The sequence below is a fragment of the Dipodomys merriami genome, unplaced genomic scaffold (genome assembly GCF_024711535.1).
Source record: "Dipodomys merriami isolate MVZ:Mamm:240054 unplaced genomic scaffold, mDipMer1.0.p SCAF_9, whole genome shotgun sequence".
Taxonomy (NCBI): domain Eukaryota; kingdom Metazoa; phylum Chordata; class Mammalia; order Rodentia; family Heteromyidae; genus Dipodomys; species Dipodomys merriami.
The window spans coordinates 16,058,484-16,072,446 of NW_027206512.1; the positions used below are offsets into that span (position 1 = coordinate 16,058,484).

A 13,963-nucleotide genomic window follows, 5' to 3' on the forward strand; every position below is an offset into this window, starting at 1 on the left:
GTTGCACAAGCTACCAGTAAACACAAAAAAAATACAAAAAGGGTTTCAGGATTTCAATAAATTATCAAGAGATCCAAAGTAGATGACTGAAAAGGAATTAGATAGATAGTAGAGACAAAAGTGGGGCTTTGGGCAAATAGGTAATATTAGAGGATGGAAGGAAACTCAATTTCTCAGGGGTGCTACTATGTCAGCAAGGCATTGTGCATGCTGTGCAAGTCAAACAACCCAGTAGAATGCTCTGACTTCTGCAATCACAACAGGCAAAACTGTTAGGGTATGCCCATCCACCTTTCTCTAAAGAACTTAGGTGACAGGTAAATGTGTCTTGGATCCAAAGAAAGGTAACTTGAATGTATTATTTTTGCATGACCAGAAGGAAATGCAAAGATAAACTGCATAGCAGGATAGCTGTGTTATTATATGGTAGGATGGCTAAAAAAAATAAACAAACTCCCTAGGCCTTTTGTGTTTCTGGGTAAGCAAAAAGGAAGCTGATGGAACCAGGTGGAAGTAACTGAATAAACAACAGATAAAAACAAAAGAACTTGTGGACTCAGAGCCACCAAAGCACAGAACTGCTTTCTTTCAAAATTCGGAGACATCTATGGGAAGAAATAAGTTAGAAATGTCCTTTTTCCAGGTTAACCTTTAGTCTTTTGTGTTTAGAAAAAAAATGCATAGGGTAAATGTCCTTTAACATCTATTTAACTTAGCAAATGGAAGCACTTTTAGGCTTAATTTCTTGGTCACAGCCCTTTGCAAGTCAATGAATATGATGTTATCATGTCTAGGTCTGGATGGACAGCATTAGTTCTATGAGAAATGCCTTGAACTTGCCATTTATTATTTAGGGCTCTCAATGATCCCCAAATATAGAGAAGACAAACCCAAAACCAATCTATGGCCTGGTGTTTCCAAAAAATAATAAAGTAAGATAGCAGAATAAACAGAAGGTAATGACTCTTAACAAAGCAAGCTGATAGATTTCTATAGTTGTAGATAAACATAATTTTTTTTCTATGAATACCTCTGAGATGGCTGAATATCTTTTCTCAATACATTGAGTTTCTAGACACTGAGGCAAAAATGCAAAATGCATTATGTATTGGGGAGCACTTTTTGTAAGAAGCTGAAGGGAAATTTCAAGTTAGGAGATCTATTTCTTACTTGTCCTAAAATAATAGAGCTTTTAGCTGGGCATAGATCCACCTAGCTGATAACTATGTTTTTATCCTTCCTTACTTCTAGAGGTGATTATAGGCCTAGAGTATGGCCAATGGGACATGAGATGAAGTTGTGTATGTTTATAGGTGATTTCTTACATGGAGAAATCCTTCTCCTCTTCTGGCTAGAATATAGTTTGTTGCTAGAAGCTGGAATCACCATCTTAGACCAAGAGAGGTGGCAAAGAAAACCAATTGAAGAGCCAGGATCTCTGCCTCTACTGAATTCGTGGTTCGTGGTGCTCAACCATAATGGGTTTAAAAAAAAATCACCTTCCATCTTGTTTGCACTGCTACTATTTTGACCATTATTACTGTCACTGCAGTGATATCACGGTGCACAGTACTAGGAGTAGGGCAGAGAGTAGCTGTCTGCCCAAGGAAGAGTCTACCAATCCAGCACCCAGTCCAGTGCTCAGTCCTGCACAGGAGGGGGCAGACCCAGGACAATGCATAGCAGTTAAAGGAAGGAAGATGCCCAGTTTCTGAAACTGATCTCCCAAATCCAGCCTGGGTAAGGAAGGAAAGACAGAGAAGCCATCATCAGTCTCTGAGAACAAGGTAATGCCAGGACTTGGCCCATGTGCTTTAAGTTCTAGGTAGTAGACACAAGTATCTAGATTTGAAGCAATTCTTAGAATGGAGGTGAACAAATTTCTGCTGAAATCACTTAAAGTTAAGGAGTGCAGTGCAAGCCCATTTTCTGCCAAAAAGTGTTTCTAATTCTCTTGATACTGTGCATTGCTATAGAAATATATACAGGTGGCTTCATGTCTGCTTTTGGCCTAAAATTCTATTGTTTCATTCTCTGGAGGAAATTTAATTTCCTGGGGCAAATATCATGAGCTACAGCTTCAGGGATAATTTCATCAGGTTGTTAGGAGAAGAGAGAACTAGTCCCTCATACCACAGTCTAGATCGATTCTCCTTTTATTCAACAGTAAATAACTTCTTATTTTGACTTAATACATTAACCCCCTAAAATGCTAGTTATTACTGTTGCCACACATTGAAACCTAGGTCGGGTTTTTTCAATCCTGATTTTGCTGAAATGCTTGCCATGATGCTATGCATATAGTAGGTGTACACCAAAGGTTAAGTGGATACAGAATTTAATTTGTTATTCAGATGTTTTCATCTTATCCTTATGCATAAGTGTTATCATAACTATATATATAACTATATATGATATATATGTTACCTATAGTTATATATATGAAATATGTGTCATATATAATTATATATGTGGAATATATATGATATAATATCCCTTACATTTAGATGCCAGGAGTTATCACCATCATCCCTATAAATAGCACAGGATAAATTTTACTATATTGGTTTCACCCTTAGGAGATCAGCTGGTTATAAACCACAAACTAATGCCTGAGAATATGAAATCTGCAAGATGTCCTTATAAACAATTTTCACAAGCTCAGAAGAATTTCAATAAAATATAGCAAACACACTTAAATAAATGGAAGTACACTTTACTCTCTCCTGTAACACAGGAGTACTCAGTCCCAAAAGTCACAGAAAATAAATTTGAACAATTAAGACCTTTAGGCTCTGTTTATTGAATAGGTTTTACAATACTTTTTTCTTTTCATCCATTTTTATTGTTATTATAAGGGTAGTATACAGAGGGGTTATAGTTATGTAAGTCAGGTAAAGAGTACATTTCTTTTTGAACAATGTCACCCCTTCCCTCTCACTCTCCCAGTTTTTCCCTCCTGGCCCTACCTACAAGTTGTATAGTTCACTTTAAGCAGAGTGTCTGTTGAATACCACAGCTGCATTTGTTCACCCTTTGTCCCATCATTTCTGTGCTCTCCTTCACCCTCCCAAAGAGAGATAAATGAACAAACAAGACAAAAGGAAAAGAAAACAAAAACAGCAACAAAGAAAAAAATCTCTTCTTTCTATTTCCTAGAGTTCATTTTGATAAATATTATTTTATATGAAGCATGTCCACACCTACTATAAAAATGGGAAGCAATCAACATAAGAAACAAAAATCATTCTTGTTCCCCTGATCTTCCTTTATAGCATGTAAAATATATAATGTGCCACATATAGACTAAATGCACACATACATACACACAGACATAGTGTGTGTGCATGCACAGATTTTGCTACCAGAATATGCAGAAAATCAAATTTGTATTAGAAATACGGTATATTCTTTCCTTGTCTCAATGTGCTGATACTTTCCATTAACACTAGCCTAATTTATCTCCCAGATTCAGCTGAAAAATGCCAACTGGAACTTTTGGGAGAAGAATGGTAATTATATTGCTGCTATAATTTTGAGAGAATAGAAATGGAAATTTGTTCCACCTGGAAGTGGGGGAAAGAGAGTGTAACCTAAGGCCATAGGGACTATATATTCTCTTTTTACACTGATCAGAAAAGCATTGAGCTCTGAGAAATTGTTCTACACAATCATCCGTAGAGTTAGTATAGTTTTTCTAGTCTCTTAATATTTTAACTAACTTTGAGAAAACTAAAGGGAGTACTTCTTGGAAACACTACATTCCAAGCTAAAAGTTAGCCAAACCTCTGTTAAGAAGTAACCAGACACAGAGCATAACATATGTGATGTAGGGCTATAAAAAGCAATTCAGGACAATTTGGTGCAAATGGTAACAGCAATCATAATTATAATAATAGCTACCATTGTTTGAAGACTTGGTGCCAAACATGAACATAAGCTTTTATAGGCAGCATCTCACTTAATCATTTTGCAGATGAAGCATAGGCTGTAAACAACTGGTTCAAGGTCATACAACTAATAAATAGGAGATGTGGCACCTAGTGCCTATGCTTTACCCACTGCTGGTGAGATGGAACCTTTCCCTGTTTCTAGCTGAAATATAATTAGTTTCCTGAAAGGACGCAAGAAGGATGCCAAAAAAGTGTCTGACCTGACTTAAGTCATGGGTCACTCTGGCTACAGTTAACCTGCCTTAGATTTTCATTTTCCAACAGATTCCAGTTATAAATAGCAGCTCTGTACCAATGGGAAATAATGTGTGAGCATGTAGCCCTAAGCAGAATCTTTAAGGCAGTTGCTTCCCAAAGAACTTTGAAGGGAGTGTATGCTACAAGAATGTCACCGTGAGGTTACTCAGGTCAAAATATTCAGAGGTAGTCTGTAGAAGCCACTCAATATATTTAGGTGTCCTAGTTTGTCTCATCTGGAAGAAAGAAGCTCAGTGCTCACCTAACCCAGGAAGCTATGAATTTTAATGCTAAGATCATCGATATACTCAATGAAAAGAGCCAATGTGTGTATTAAATACCATTAAAGTTCAGTCTAATGAAAGAATTGCCATAAATCTGAGGGTGGAGGTGGAATCTTGACTTACTAGGAATGCCTGTTAAGTTTTTGCATATAGACCCTTTGGATGCTTGTTAAAATAAATGAGTATGAATGAGGCGAATAGAGAGCAAGTTGCATAAAAGTTTATGGTGTGGAGAGTAAGCAGGTAATTAGTAAAGCATTGAACTCCCCAATTATGTCTGTGATTTTAAAGGTCACTTCCTGCATTTCATGAGAAATGGGGAGTTACATTTGGCTCCCTTAGAACTTTGCTTGTGCCATTGTGAACATTTATTACAGTATGCTATGTGTTGAGGATGGTTGATTGAATGTCTGTCCTTTTCATTGGGTTGCAGGAAGGAGGGTGAGGACTATGTTTGTATTCATCATTTATGTCCCCAAAGCACCAAGCATGATACCTTCCACATAGTAGATACGTGTTGAAGAGAGGGAATGGTAGAAAAAGAAATTCCCAAATTATCAATCTGAGATCCCTGTTCACTGAATCCCTGGGTTTGACCTGCTTTCACTAAATGCCTGTCAAAACCGAATGATTTCTTTAGTGAAAATCAAATTTAAAAGACAGTTGCTTACAGAATAACTCATAAGAGGCCCACTTCATTTTAAAATGGCTTCATTTATTCAAAATATCAGAAATTAAAAGTTTTACACTAAGCAATTTCAAGGAGAGTTGGTGTAAGAACCATTGTGTTTTAAATAAAAGAGGAGAGAGAGAGTTGGTCATGGTCATGTTTCTTGAAATGGAACTTATTTCCATCCTTTGTTGCATCTATGAAAACCACCTTGCCAAAATCAGTAGGAACATCCTGTCAGATCCAAAGAGCACATTCTAGCTCCTTTCTGTCTTGACTTTGACAATGCTTGACTCTTCCTTCCTTAGCCTTTAGAAGCATAGAAAAGACCGCTCCATTTGCCACTTAACCTCTCTTACAGGACCTCGCAGCACCTCCAACTCTTGTCTCCCATTATGCCATCTCTAGCACTCTTTTTTTTTTTTTAACAGTAGTCTGTCCTTCTTTGAGCACATTTTCTTTATTTCATCGAATCACTTATTCAACATGTTCAAAACTAAATTAAATTCCCTTTCTCATTGGCTTCTTGCTCTGTGAATTTTGTTCCTCCTCAGTGATTGGTACTTCTACCCAGCAACTTAAGCTAGATAATTGGGCAGTCCATTCTTCTTTCATCATCATTCTTTCATCCACCAAGTTCAAATCATTCTACATCCTTCACATCTCTCCCTTTCCTTCCCCACCCTGATGATTCTATGTTAGACCTTCTTCATCTTTCATGTGCTACGTACTTTTAAAGCAGTTTGACTAAACTGTTGATTGACTTCCTTATGTCTATTGCACTTGTCTGCATTATTCTAGGTGAGGCATGTGCAGTGAATTTACCCTTCTAGGCAGAGCTCTCGGTGACTGCTCATTCCAATAACTGCTCTGATCTCTGTCACAACTGTGCCATTGTCTGTCTGTTCCTTTCCCTTACTCCTGCTTTATTCCCTCTTCTTTCTCAGACTATTTTATAACTCACTTCCTCTTTCTTTCTTCTATTATTTTATCTTTATTCTCAGTTGAAACTATACTTTGCATTTTCTGTTATAGCATTGCTTTTATGGGTGTTGTCTCCTCTGGGTCACATACTAGGCATTGATTGAATGGAATGGTCTAGAAATCCTGCTTGTTAGCCGGAAGTTGGTGGCTCATGCCTGTAAACCCAGCTACTCAGGAGGCTGAGAGATCTGAGGATCACAGTTTGATGGCCAGCCCAGGCAGGAAAGTCTGTGAGACTTAGCTCTAATTAACTGCCAGAAAACAGAAATTGGGACTGTGGCTCAAAGTGGTAGAATGCTGGCATTCTTAAGCAGAAAAAGTTCAGGGATAGTGCCCAGGCCCTAAGTTTAAGCCCCAGGATAGGGAGGGGGAGGAAGCTGCTTGTTTCTATGAATACCTGTCTATTCTCTTCAGTTTTGTCCTGAACCCAGAGCTCACTGAAACACAGATTCAGAGCTCTTCCCTCACTAAACCATTTTAGGATTCCCTCAGATAGTTTGAAATTATCAACTTTAAAAGCACTGCTTTTCCACATAGGTTATTAATGCCTATTATTACCCTGAAACTCACAGTGAAAACAAAAGGGGAAAATGTTTATTAGTTAGAGATGATGAAGACAAAGTGCCTTGGCCACCATGAATTGCTTTCTGTTACCTGGCAAAAGTGCGATAATTGAAGAAGATAGGTGTAGTACCCAGTTTAGGTGACTGTAACTGGTCTAGTTTATTAAATAGAATTACAGTGGGAGTTAGAACTGCCTGCTATGCTGTTAGAATAGTTGTGGCCAGAATTTCCAGGTGCTGTATCTATAAAGAGAGGAAAAAGTGTGACTGGCTACAGCTTAGACTTTTTTGTTTTGTTTTGTTTGGGGGAGTACTGCAGTTTGAACTCAGAGCCTCACACTTTCTAGGCAGGCCCACTACCACTGATCCATGCCTCAAGCCCTTTACAAATTTTTATTGTAAAGATACTGTACAGAAGGGGTTAGAGTTACATGTGTAAGGTAATGAGTACATTTCCTATGGAGCATTGTTACCCCCTTCTTTGTTTTTCCCCTATTATCCCTCCCCATCTCCCCTGCACCCTCCTCCTCCCCCAAGTTGTAAAGTTCGTTTTCAACATAGTGTCTTGTATGTCTCATTGTTACGGTGGGTCAACCTGTGTCCTTGTTTCAGCGTTCTTTTATTTCCCTTCCCTTTCCACAAATTAGAAAATGTATATACAAGATGCAGGGCACCAGAATCAAATATAATGACAACAGGGGATATACCATAGGGAGAATGTACAAAAGAAACAAAAAAAATCATAGTACATTAAAAACAATAGCAACAAAGAAAAAACCTCTTGTGACCCTATCATTTCACTTAGCATTATCTTATATGGTCATATGTACCATATATAGCTTTTGACCTTTTCTCCTTGTCTGGTAAGATTACCTAGATGTATACTAGTTATTAAAATAAGGGAAACCATAGGACCTATGTTTCTTTGGGCTTGGCTTACTTCACTTAATATAATTTTTTCCAAGTCTTTCCATTTCGTAACAAATAGGGCAGTGCCATTTTTTCTGATGGAAGCATCCTTACTGAGGGGCATCTGGGTTGGTTCCATATATTAGCTATCGTGAATAATGCTGCAATAAACATGGTTGTGCTGGTAGCTTTAGTATGGCCTTGTTTGTGATCTTTTGGGTAAATGTCCAGAACTAGGATTTCTGGGTCATAGGGGAGCTCTATGTGTAGTCTTTTGAGGAACCTCCATACTGCTTTCCAGAGTAGTTGAACAAGTTTACACTCCCACCAACAGTGCAGTAGGGTTCCCTTTTGGCCACATCCCCTCTAGATTTCTTGATTCTAACCATTCTAACTGGGGTGAGGTGGAATCTCAATGTTGTTTGATTTGCATTTCTTTTATGGCTAGTGAAGTTGAACATTTCTTCATGTGTCTATTGGCCATTCTTATTTCCTCTTCAGAAAAGTCTCTCTTTAAGTGTTTAGCCCACTTATTAATGGGGGGGTTGTTTCTTTGAGAATTTGTTGTTGGGGCATTCAATCGCCCCTTTTTTGTACTAATCATAGAATAGAATTCTGCTTTCTGCCAGGACTGCTATATGCCTATTTTAGGCTTACCTTGATAGCTGGGATGGCATGCTGCCACATCCAGCTTTGTCCATTGACACAGCTTCTCCTGATTTTTCTACCTTGGCTAGCCTAGAACCACAGTCCTCCTGCTCTCACTCTCCCAAGCAGTTAATATTACAGATGTGAGCCACTAGTTTCCAGCTGTGTTTATACTTTCGATATTAATTGCAAAAGAAAGTTAAGCTTCTTGTATCTTGAAAATACTTAGCCTGTTTAAAGTCAGGCATACTACTGGGAAAGGCTTAGTGTGAAAAGATAAGGCCTTTCCATGAATTTAAACACTACACCAAGATGAGTCTGTGGGACTAAAATTGTCAATGCTAATATTTATAAAAATAAATTTGAGTAGCATATTTCTTTCCGAGGATTTGAAATACAAAAAAAATTTTACTATCTGAATATACATTTATTTCGGCAAGGGACAACTCTCCCTGCAGGGAGAGCATACACTTATACTGTTATAATTAAAGTTTTACCAGATGTATTAGATGAATTTCATTTACTTAATATTTCTAGTTTTTTTTGGAAAATACAAGTTATCCAAGTCTTAAGGGACATAAAAGGACTTATTCCATGTTGGAAAGTAATTAAAACACCACTCTGATTTCCCACCTACCCTACAAACATGTGTCATGCCTCCTGTGAATATATCCAGTAAGAGAGGCTTCCTACTTCCTAAGGCAGCTCCTTTAATATTTATATTGCTCTTCTCCTTGATGATAGTAATAAAATTTGCTGAGTGTTTACTATGTTCCAGACACTGAACCAAACATTTTGTCCCCAAACCTCATAAAACATTACTTTTATCTCCATTTTACAAACATCACACACTGGTAAGTAGAAGACTGAGCTTTGATTTCATATTCTGTGTACTTCAATAATATGTCTTCTCTAATTCAACTTCTTCCCAATGTTGATCTGAAGTAATCGACCCTACTTTTTAATACAATGTCTTGAAACATGTCCCATTCTTTTTTCACATAGATGAAGATGACTATCTTTTCCACTCTACCCCTTCAGTCTCTCTCTGGAATCCACAATTGACTTCCCTTTTTCCTTATATGAGATAAATTTTTATCTATGATGACTTTAGTATTGTGGTAACTGACAAAATCATATTCTATGTAAAATTAGTTTTGTTGAAAATGTAGAAACTCAAGATTGAAAGCCACTGTTTTACACAGCATGTTGATAAACAGTCTCTATTTCCACACAGTTGGTATTTTGAACTTAAACTTGGATCTTTACACTTAATGTGGCTTTATTTTATCTCAGTAATATGGTTTACTATTCTAGACTGCTGAAGTCTCTTAGGATCATTTCTTATTTTCTGCATGTATCTATTAACATTCTCTACATACCAAACCACTCTAAGTTTAGTGGATTACAATAAAAAAAATTTACTTCTACCTCTGTGTGTCAGCAGTGAGACTGAATTCAGCTGAGTGGCCTTTTGGAGTCACCTGGGCTACATCATGCACCTGTGGCCAGCTGCCAGGTCAAGTAAAAGCTGTAGCTCTCCAGACATGGCAAGTATCACATGGTCTCTCATCAACCAATGGGGCTAGCCCGGGCTTATCCATGAGGTGGAGGAAGGCTTCACAAGTCAAGGTTAGGAACTATCATTTACTCCAAAATGAGTTGCAAAGTCTGAAAAAACCAAGGTTTGAAAAATGGACTATTTCTTCATGCAAAACCACTTCGAAGCATTTACATATGGGAAGACATGAAAAGGGTGATCAGTTTTCCAATCTGTTATACTCCTAGGATCATGCTATTTGCAGATTTGATATGTACATCATCAAAATTATATTTTTAAAAATTCATAGGAATTTCTATCTAATAAGGTCTAAAACTAGAGTCCTGTCTAACATACCATACTTGCTTTCACAGTCTAGTAAGACAATCATAATAGATGGATTGTGATGAAATTCTCTGTTACCATCAGAAAGAATGATATTGCATCATTCATAAGGAAATGGAAAGACTTGGAAAAAATTATATAAGCCAAGTAAGCCAGATTGCAAAAAACATAGGTTACATGGTTTCCTTCCTTTGTTGTAACTAGAAAGTGCCTATAAATCTACAAGTAAACAGATTGGATGGTAAAAGACAAAATATACACTTGGATGTACACATGAACATACACATGGTAAATTATACACATCTCTAGACATTCACACAGTGAAACCAAAGGAGGATATTTTTAGGAGAGGATCACCGAGGTTCAATAGCAATGGGCATATGGTCATATAAAATTATTATTAAAATAAACTCCAAGAAATGGTAAAAAGAGGTTTCATGTTATTCTGCTTCTTGTTTTCTGTCTATCTCCTTTGCCACTCTTTTGGTTTCTGTACTTTTGTCTTGTATGTAAGTTTAGCTGTTTTGGGGAGGGTAATGGGGAACACAGAAATGATGGGACAAGGGTGAACTAATTCAGCAGTGATACTCACTAGATACTTTGTTGAAAATGAACTTTACAATTTGTGGGTGAAGGGGGGTCAGGAGGAAAAAAAACTAGGAGAAAATGAGGGAAGAGGTGACACTGTTCAAAAAGAAATGTACTCGTTAGCTGACTTATGTATCTGTAACCCTCTGTACATCACCTTTACAATGACAATTAAAAGGGGGAAACAGGAAAATAAAATAAAAACTAAAAAAGAGAAAAATACATATTAACTTATGCCATTCTATTTCTAAAGAGGCATAATTTAAAGAACAGAAGCACTTGGAAGGACTACCAGCGATAAAATGCTCCTATAAAATAAAGGTTAAAATATTGGGAAATAAAGTATTGGGAAAAAGAAATACTACAGCTATGGAGATCAGGATCATAGGCAAAGCAGGCAAGATTAGATTTATTCTTTCTTCATTAAAATCAAGTATCTGATGCCAATTTTCTTTAAGGTAGAAAGAGATGATCAAAATAATTACCCTGCCAGTACATGTCTTTTCTGCTAATTTGAGGGACAAATACAGGTTGCCAACATTTGGAAAGAAGTGAATATAGTCACTTTTTTTTCCTTAAAGAAAGGGAAAGGGAAATGGGACTACTTCTGCTTAAGTTTGAGTCATTGTGTCATGCATGCAGATTTTTCAAGGTTATTTCCCTCAATGGGAAAATGATGGTTTGCAGAAATAAAAAGCTGACATTCAGGAATTTAAAAGTTACTGATGGAACAAAACCCAGAATAATCATGAAATCTTAACTTTCCATTCTGAGGCAAAAATGCTATGTCCTCTAAGATGCCACAGGCACCATGTGCTCTCAGATATCCTCTTAGACCAAACGCTGCTGTGGGTCTCTGGAAATGAGAAAGTCTCTGTTCCAATTCCAGGATACTGGGAATGTTGGGAAAATTACTGAGTGTTGGGCAAACAGTGTGGGATTCCCCTTAGAAAAGCACCAGGTGTATGGTGTGAGAAAGACTGTTTGGGGCTACTTGTCTTCTTGAAACACATGTTTTTCCCTAGAAGAAATCCATTTAAATCTTCATCTCACTTTACACTGAAGTGAATTCAAGATGGTCAGTCCCAAACCAGTAAATAAATAAAACCCTAGAAAAATACTGTGATTATTTAAGGATCTAATGTGATAATAAAATAAGACTTCTATGTAGCTTAAAAATATTATAATCCCATAGCCAATAATTGCCAATAATTGTTAAAAAAAAAAAACAAAACTCTTAGTTCAAGGCCAGTAGTATAACTCAGTGGTAGAAAATACTACTTAATAAGTATAAGATGCTGGACTCAGTCTCCCACATAATAAATAAATAAATAAAAATAAAATATGTATGATCACTGGGAATTTTGTAAAGGTTAGATCAAGCTGACAAAACCTAAAGGCATAATCAATTTTAACATCACGAAAAGGCATAATGTTTCATAGCATGATGTAATAGGAAGTTGTTGGCACCATGTTTGAAGTATTTTGCCAAGTAAAATGATCAAAAGCCTAATCAATCTGTAGCTCTAGCTACTACTTGGTTGAAACTTAGGGATAAAGATTGTAGTAAATGACATTATAAGAGTACCATCATCGAAATCCAGAAAGTAGGGCATTATGTAGGATAAAAAACTCAGTGTCTTCAACAGATAAATGTTTGGAAACAGAAAATAGTAGAAAAACTAAAATGACATATTGAAATTCAGCCTGTTTGAATTTGGAGGCTAAAACTCCACCCTAGATTGTCATTTGTTCAGTCAGGAAATATCAAGACTACCTGGATGTTTTAAATTAAGGAATTATTGATAATGTTGATGGTGTGTTGATTATTTTAATAGCTCTTATCATCTAAGATATAGTCTGAAATATTTATTTATTTTTTTAGTCTGAAATATTTATATGCAACACAAAGTTATGCCTGAGATTTACTTTAAAATGCTTGAGTAAAAGAATCATGGAAAAATGGGGGAGAATTGGTTAGTAAGAATAACAAGATATCACCTGATTTGGAAAAAAATAGCTGTAGTGTCAAAGTTTGTAGAGACCATGAGGTTTATAGACCATGATAATGTGCCTTGTGAAGGTTAAAATGTGTTTGAGACTTTAAGTATCACTATCCCACAATACTGTGAATTTTGTGAAATTTATGTAATCACTTAATCTCAATAAAGAAAAAAAACACGATGACAAAAACAAAAAAGAATAGCAAGATGAAGGTGGGAAGATGGCTCTGTATAGCATACTTGCCTGGCTTGTATGAAGCCCTGGGTTTGATCTGAGCCTTGCTAATACAACAAAGCAGAAAAGAACTGCAGAGCATTCCTAATTGTTGTGATAGGTAGTAAATACATGTGAGTATATTATAATATTCCCTCTACTATTTGTATATTTGGATGTCTCCATTCAAATTAGTTGAATCATTGAAAGACAATCACAAAGAGAAAGGTCAGTTTTATCTAGAACTTGTAGTTCTTAGTAAAACAATAGACAAGGAAAGTATTAGTTATAACAAGTGATAAACACTCAATTTTACATGCATACAGACATACATACAGAGCGAGATACAGAGAGAGAGAGACAGAGAAAGAGAGAGAGGTTGATAGGAAAAATACCAAAGACACAATAGCTAAAGGATATAAACAGAGCAATTCAAAAGGGAACTGTAAGTTGATTGAACTATAAGAGACACTTTATAAAAAAGCAAGTTGAATAATTTTGAGGTGTCTAGATCATATATGTTTTTTATGTTCTGGAAAATAGTTATTTTCAGTGATCGATAGAGAAATCCTTTCAAGTAGTAGCAGCCTTCTTTATGAAGTGCCAGCAAAGTGTCATGTGCTGTATAGTAATGATTATTTTTAGAAAGTCTTTAACACTTCTCCAGGCTAGTCATATCCTGGGCAGTATCCCTTGGAGTGGCTGAAGAGCCACAGGGTGCTCAGTTGAACTCTGGGAGTGTTTCCAGAGGTGTTGATAACACCCTTTAATTTGGTTGATACCCATATAGGTGTTGCTCTTTAACTTTTTATTTTATTTTACTTTTGGCAGTGCCTGAGATTGAACTCAGAACTTCCCCCTGAGTACTCTTCCACTGAGCTACACCCTAGCCTGAGTTCTTCTTTTTTTTTTTAATAAGCCCTGAGTTCTTAATAAATACTTCTTAAAATGTACAAAAAGGCTTATTCCCTTTTAAGTAAATACATTTGATTTTATGAATGATTTTTCTTTTGTTTTCTTGTTGG

General features: G+C 36.5%; 1 protein-coding gene across 2 annotated transcripts in view; it reads left to right on the forward strand.

Moving 5' to 3' along the window:
* The window catches only part of Rasgef1b (RasGEF domain family member 1B), a 564,489-nt gene that overhangs the window by 424,923 nt on the left and 125,603 nt on the right, over window positions 1-13,963 (forward strand). The gene's annotated exons all lie outside the window — the stretch shown is intronic.